Source organism: Limanda limanda, chromosome 7 (genome assembly GCF_963576545.1).
Source record: "Limanda limanda chromosome 7, fLimLim1.1, whole genome shotgun sequence".
Taxonomy (NCBI): Eukaryota; Metazoa; Chordata; class Actinopteri; order Pleuronectiformes; family Pleuronectidae; genus Limanda; species Limanda limanda.
The window spans coordinates 27133772-27138771 of record NC_083642.1 but is presented as its reverse complement, the minus strand read 5'-3'; the positions used below and the strand labels follow the sequence as shown (position 1 = coordinate 27138771).

The 5000-nt window shown below is 44.8% G+C and overlaps 8 non-coding genes and 1 pseudogene across 8 annotated transcripts in view; all 9 read left to right on the top strand.

The window, feature by feature from the left end:
• LOC133007418 (5S ribosomal RNA) overlaps window positions 1-40 on the top strand; it is a 119-nt gene extending 79 nt beyond the window's left edge. The window contains exon 1 of the ribosomal RNA XR_009679892.1: window positions 1-40. This exon is cut by the window's left edge and continues 79 nt beyond it. This is a non-coding gene — a ribosomal RNA (5S ribosomal RNA).
• A 214-nt stretch (window positions 41-254) lies between these two features.
• LOC133006280 (5S ribosomal RNA) lies at window positions 255-373 on the top strand. The gene has a single exon (XR_009678820.1). It is a non-coding gene; the product is annotated as a 5S ribosomal RNA (ribosomal RNA).
• Window positions 374-587: 214 nt separating this feature from the next.
• Window positions 588-706, top strand: LOC133006490 (5S ribosomal RNA). Its single transcript, XR_009679017.1, has one exon. It is a non-coding gene; the product is annotated as a 5S ribosomal RNA (ribosomal RNA).
• Window positions 707-920: 214 nt separating this feature from the next.
• On the top strand, window positions 921-1039 carry LOC133007723 (5S ribosomal RNA; annotated as a pseudogene).
• A 214-nt stretch (window positions 1040-1253) lies between these two features.
• On the top strand, window positions 1254-1372 carry LOC133007407 (5S ribosomal RNA). The gene has a single exon (XR_009679881.1). It is a non-coding gene; the product is annotated as a 5S ribosomal RNA (ribosomal RNA).
• A 214-nt stretch (window positions 1373-1586) lies between these two features.
• On the top strand, window positions 1587-1705 carry LOC133006990 (5S ribosomal RNA). The gene has a single exon (XR_009679490.1). It is a non-coding gene; the product is annotated as a 5S ribosomal RNA (ribosomal RNA).
• Window positions 1706-1919: 214 nt separating this feature from the next.
• LOC133006021 (5S ribosomal RNA) lies at window positions 1920-2038 on the top strand. The gene has a single exon (XR_009678578.1). It is a non-coding gene; the product is annotated as a 5S ribosomal RNA (ribosomal RNA).
• A 214-nt stretch (window positions 2039-2252) lies between these two features.
• On the top strand, window positions 2253-2371 carry LOC133007266 (5S ribosomal RNA). The gene has a single exon (XR_009679749.1). It is a non-coding gene; the product is annotated as a 5S ribosomal RNA (ribosomal RNA).
• A 214-nt stretch (window positions 2372-2585) lies between these two features.
• On the top strand, window positions 2586-2704 carry LOC133007395 (5S ribosomal RNA). The gene has a single exon (XR_009679870.1). It is a non-coding gene; the product is annotated as a 5S ribosomal RNA (ribosomal RNA).
• Window positions 2705-5000: the final 2296 nt, after the last annotated feature.

The following is a 5000-nucleotide window of genomic DNA, read 5'->3' as shown; positions in this document are numbered from 1 at the left end:
TGGATGGGAGACCGCCTGGGAATACCAGGTGCTGTAAGCTTTTTCAAATTTGCTTTGCAACCAGCAGAGGGAACGGTTGCTGCTGCTTTAAAGGAGAAACATCTTGGAAAGAGCAGGAAAGACTCACCATCAAAGAAAACAAGGATATGGAACCCTGACATTATTACTGATGGAAATGATTGATAATTGTTATGATTTGATGATGGTGGTGGTGGTTCACATGTATAAATAAGGTATTGTGGGTTGAGTCTTTCGCTTACGGCCATACCACCCTGAGCACGCCCGATCTCGTCTGATCTTGGAAGCTAAGCAGGGTCGGGCTTGGTTAGTACTTGGATGGGAGACCGCCTGGGAATACCAGGTGCTGTAAGCTTTTTCGAATTTGCTTTGCAAACAGCAGAGGGAACGGTTGCTGCTGCTTTAAAGGAGAAACATCTTGGAAAGAGCAGGAAAGACTCACCATCAAAGAAAACAAGGATATGGAACCCTGACATTATTACTGATGGAAATGATTGATAATTGTCATGATTTGATGATGGTGGTGGTGGTTCACATGTATAAATAAGGTATTGTGGGTTGAGTCTTTCGCTTACGGCCATACCACCCTGAGCACGCCCGATCTCGTCTGATCTCGGAAGCTAAGCATGGTCGGGCTTGGTTAGTACTTGGATGGGAGACCGCCTGGGAATACCAGGTGCTGTAAGCTTTTTCGAATTTGCTTTGCAACCAGCTGAGGGAACGGTTGCTGCTGCTTTAAAGGAGAAACATCTTGGAAAGAGCAGGAAAGACTCACCATCAAAGAAAACAAGGATATGGAACCCTGACATTATTACTGATGGAAATGCTTGATAATTGTCATGATTTGATGATGGTGGTGGTGGTTCACATGTATAAATAAGGTATTGTGGGTTGAGTCTTTCGCTTACCGCCATACCACACTGAGCACGCCCGATCTCGTCTGATCTCGGAAGCTAAGCAGGGTCGGGCTTGGTTAGTACTTGGATCGGAGACTGCCTGGGAATACCAGGTGCTGTAAGCTTTTTCGAATTTGCTTTGCAACCAGCAGAGGGAACGGTTGCTGCTGCTTTAAAGGAGAAACATCTTGGAAAGAGCAGGAAAGACTCAACATCAAAGAAAACAAGGATATGGAACCCTGACATTATTACTGATGGAAATGATTGATAATTGTCATGATTTGATGATGGTGGTGGTGGTTCACATGTATAAATAAGGTATTGTGGGTTGAGTCTTTCGCTTACGGCCATACCACCCTGAGCACGCCCGATCTCGTCTGATCTCGGAAGCTAAGCAGGGTCGGGCTTGGTTAGTACTTGGATGGGAGACCGCCTGGGAATACCAGGTGCTGTAAGCTTTTTCGAATTTGCTTTGCAACCAGCAGAGGGAACGGTTGCTGCTGCTTTAAAGGAGAAACATCTTGGAAAGAGCAGGAAAGACTCAACATCAAAGAAAACAAGGATATGGAACCCTGACATTATTACTGATGGAAATGATTGATAATTGTCATGATTTGATGATGGTGGTGGTGGTTCACATGTATAAATAAGGTATTGTGGGTTGAGTCTTTCGCTTACGGCCATACCACCCTGAGCACGCCCGATCTCGTCTGATCTCGGAAGCTAAGCAGGGTCGGGCTTGGTTAGTACTTGGATGGGAGACAGCCTGGGAATACCAGGTGCTGTAAGCTTTTTCGAATTTGCTTTGCAACCAGCAGAGGGAACGGTTGCTGCTGCTTTAAAGGAGAAACATCTTGGAAAGAGCAGGAAAGACTCAACATCAAAGAAAACAAGGATATGGAACCCTGACATTATTACTGATGGAAATGATTGATAATTGTCATGATTTGATGATGGTGGTGGTGGTTCACATGTATAAATAAGGTATTGTGGGTTGAGTTTTTCGCTTACGGCCATACCACCCTTAGCACGCCCGATCTCGTCTGATCTCGGAAGCTAAGCAGGGTCGGGCTTGGTTAGTACTTGGATGGGAGACCGCCTGGGAATACCAGGTGCTGTAAGCTTTTTCGAATTTGCTTTGCAACCAGCTGAGGGAACGGTTGCTGCTGCTTTAAAGGAGAAACATCTTGGAAAGAGCAGGAAAGACTCACCATCAAAGAAAACAAGGATATGGAACCCTGACATTATTACTGATGGAAATGCTTGATAATTGTCATGATTTGATGATGGTGGTGGTGGTTCACATGTATAAATAAGGTATTGTGGGTTGAGTCTTTCGCTTACCGCCATACCACACTGAGCACGCCCGATCTCGTCTGATCTCGGAAGCTAAGCAGGGTCGGGCTTGGTTAGTACTTGGATGGGAGACCGCCTGGGAATACCAGGTGCTGTAAGCTTTTTCGAATTTGCTTTGCAACCAGCAGAGGGAACGGTTGCTGCTGCTTTAAAGGAGAAACATCTTGGAAAGAGCAGGAAAGACTCACCATCAAAGAAAACAAGGATATGGAACCCTGACATTATTACTGATGGAAATGATTGATAATTGTCATGATTTGATGATGGTGGTGGTGGTTCACATTTATAAATAAGGTATTGTGGGTTGAGTCTTTCGCTTACGGCCATACCACCCTGAGCACGCCCGATCTCGTCTGATCTCGGAAGCTAAGCAGGGTCGGGCTTGGTTAGTACTTGGATGGGAGACCGCCTGGGAATACCAGGTGCTGTAAGCTTTTTCGAATTTGCTTTGCAACCAGCAGAGGGAACGGTTGCTGCTGCTTTAAAGGAGAAACATCTTGGAAAGAGCAGGAAAGACTCAACATCAAAGAAAACAAGGATATGGAACCCTGACATTATTACTGATGGAAATGATTGATAATTGTCATGATTTGATGATGGTGGTGGTGGTTCACATGTATAAATAAGGTATTGTGGGTTGAGTCTTTCGCTTACGGCCACACCAGCCTGAACGCCCTTGAACGCACCACGGAGTGACATCATCAACGAACCAGGAAGTAAGCCACCGCATGTGGATACAGAGGAACTATTTTTCTTTTTTTTTTCTCTTTTCCCAGCTTTTTTCTTGTTCTCTCTCTACATCTCCCTTTTTTTCGACTTCTTATGTGTTAATCCAACCGGACGTTAGCGTTGTGATTGTCTTGTTTAGTGTATGTGTGTCCCCCCGCGGCAGTGACGCACTGTGCGGGGGTAACGGAGCCTGTGTGGAAGGGCATCCGAGACCATGGCGGAGACCAGCACGGAGCGGGTGAGTGTTAACGCTGTCACCCACGGAGGTGACAGCGGGAGAGAAACTGAGCTGACGCAGAGCAAGAGCTGCACAAACAATGAGAGATATGACAGGGAGCAGACAGTGATGGTAGAGATGGAAGGAGAGGGAGAAGACACAGCTATGGAGCTGATGAGGTGTGTGCGTGAGTTGTGCGGGGGGCTGCTGGCGTGCAGACAGATCACTGATAAAAAATATGAGATGACCATGAGCCACCCTAAGGGGAAAGACAGACTCATGGAAGGATTCAAGATTGGGGAGACTCGGGTGCACGCAAGAGAACTGGTGAATGACGAGCTGGTGGTGTCATTTATGAATTTACCTTTTTACATCGAGGACAGGGAGATATTGGCAAAACTACAACTATGGGGGGTCTCTGCAGTATCTCCCATTAAAAGAAGGATGTGGCCAGGTACAAACGTGGCTGATGGGACAAGGTTATATAGATGGGTAGAAGAGAAGGGAGAAATGTGAGCATAATATATAAAAAAGGGAGTAGGGACAAATTAGAAAATTACAGGCCACTCACAATGTTAAATGGGGATTATAAGGTATTAGCAAAGGTGTTAGCAAACAGAATGAAGGAAGTAATAGGGACGGTGGTGGGAAGCACACAAGCGTATAGCATACCAGGGAGAGACATAGCCGACACAATAAGTAGTATTAGAGACACAATAACACACATGAAGGAGAACAATGGAGGGGCAGTAGTTAGTTTAGATCTTAACAAAGCTTTTGATAGAGTAGATCACAGTTATTTGTATAAAGTGTTAGAGAAGATGGGATTTGGAGGAAGGTTGATAGGATGGGTTAGGCGAATGTATGAAAGAGCAGGCAGTAAGATTAAAGTCAATGGGATAGTCACAGGTGAAGTTAGATTAGAAAGGTCAGTGAGGCAGGGATGTCCGCTATCGGCTCTGCTGTACTCCTTGTCAGCAGAGCCGTTAGCGGTACTCATACTGCAGAATAGGAGGATTAAGGGCATAGAACTACCGGGCGGACAGGTGAGCACACTATATCAATATGCGGATGATACAACAGTGACAGTGAGGGACAAGGAAAGTGTAGTACAGGTATTACAAAGTGTAGAACTGTATGGGAGGGCATCAGGAGCTAAAGTAAATATAGAAAAATCTGAAATAATGTATATAGGGGAAAGCAGAGGAGGGGAGGGAGTGAAAGGATTGAAGGAAAACAAAGGGTACATGAAGGTTCTGGGAGTGAACTTAGGGATTGAGGGAGAGGAAGGGAGAGATAGGCAGTATGAAGTACTGATAAACAACATAAAGAAAACATTGGGGTATTGGAAGCAGAGAAAGCTGAAATTAAAAGGGAAGGTAATAGTGGTAAATGCACTAATAATGAGCAAGATGGTGTATGTGATGAATGTGATGGATGTGCCTGTGAAAGTGTTGAAAGAAATAGAAAGAATCATAAGCAATTATTTGTGGGATGGGAAGGGAGTTAGGATAGCAAGAGAAGTGTTAGAAAATGAGTATGAGAACGGGGGACTGAAACTTGTCAATTTAGAGGGGAAAAAGAAAGCACTAAGGGTGAAAATGATGGTGAGATATTTAAAGGATAACAGAGATCATGTGTGGAAGGTATTTTTAAGAGAAGCAATAAATAAATGTGGAGGATGTGGAGAGAGCGGAGTGTTCATGGAACTAAAAAAAGGGATGATTGAAGGGGTGACTGACATATACAAAGAGATGCTTGGAGCGTGGGGAGAGTTTGTGAGA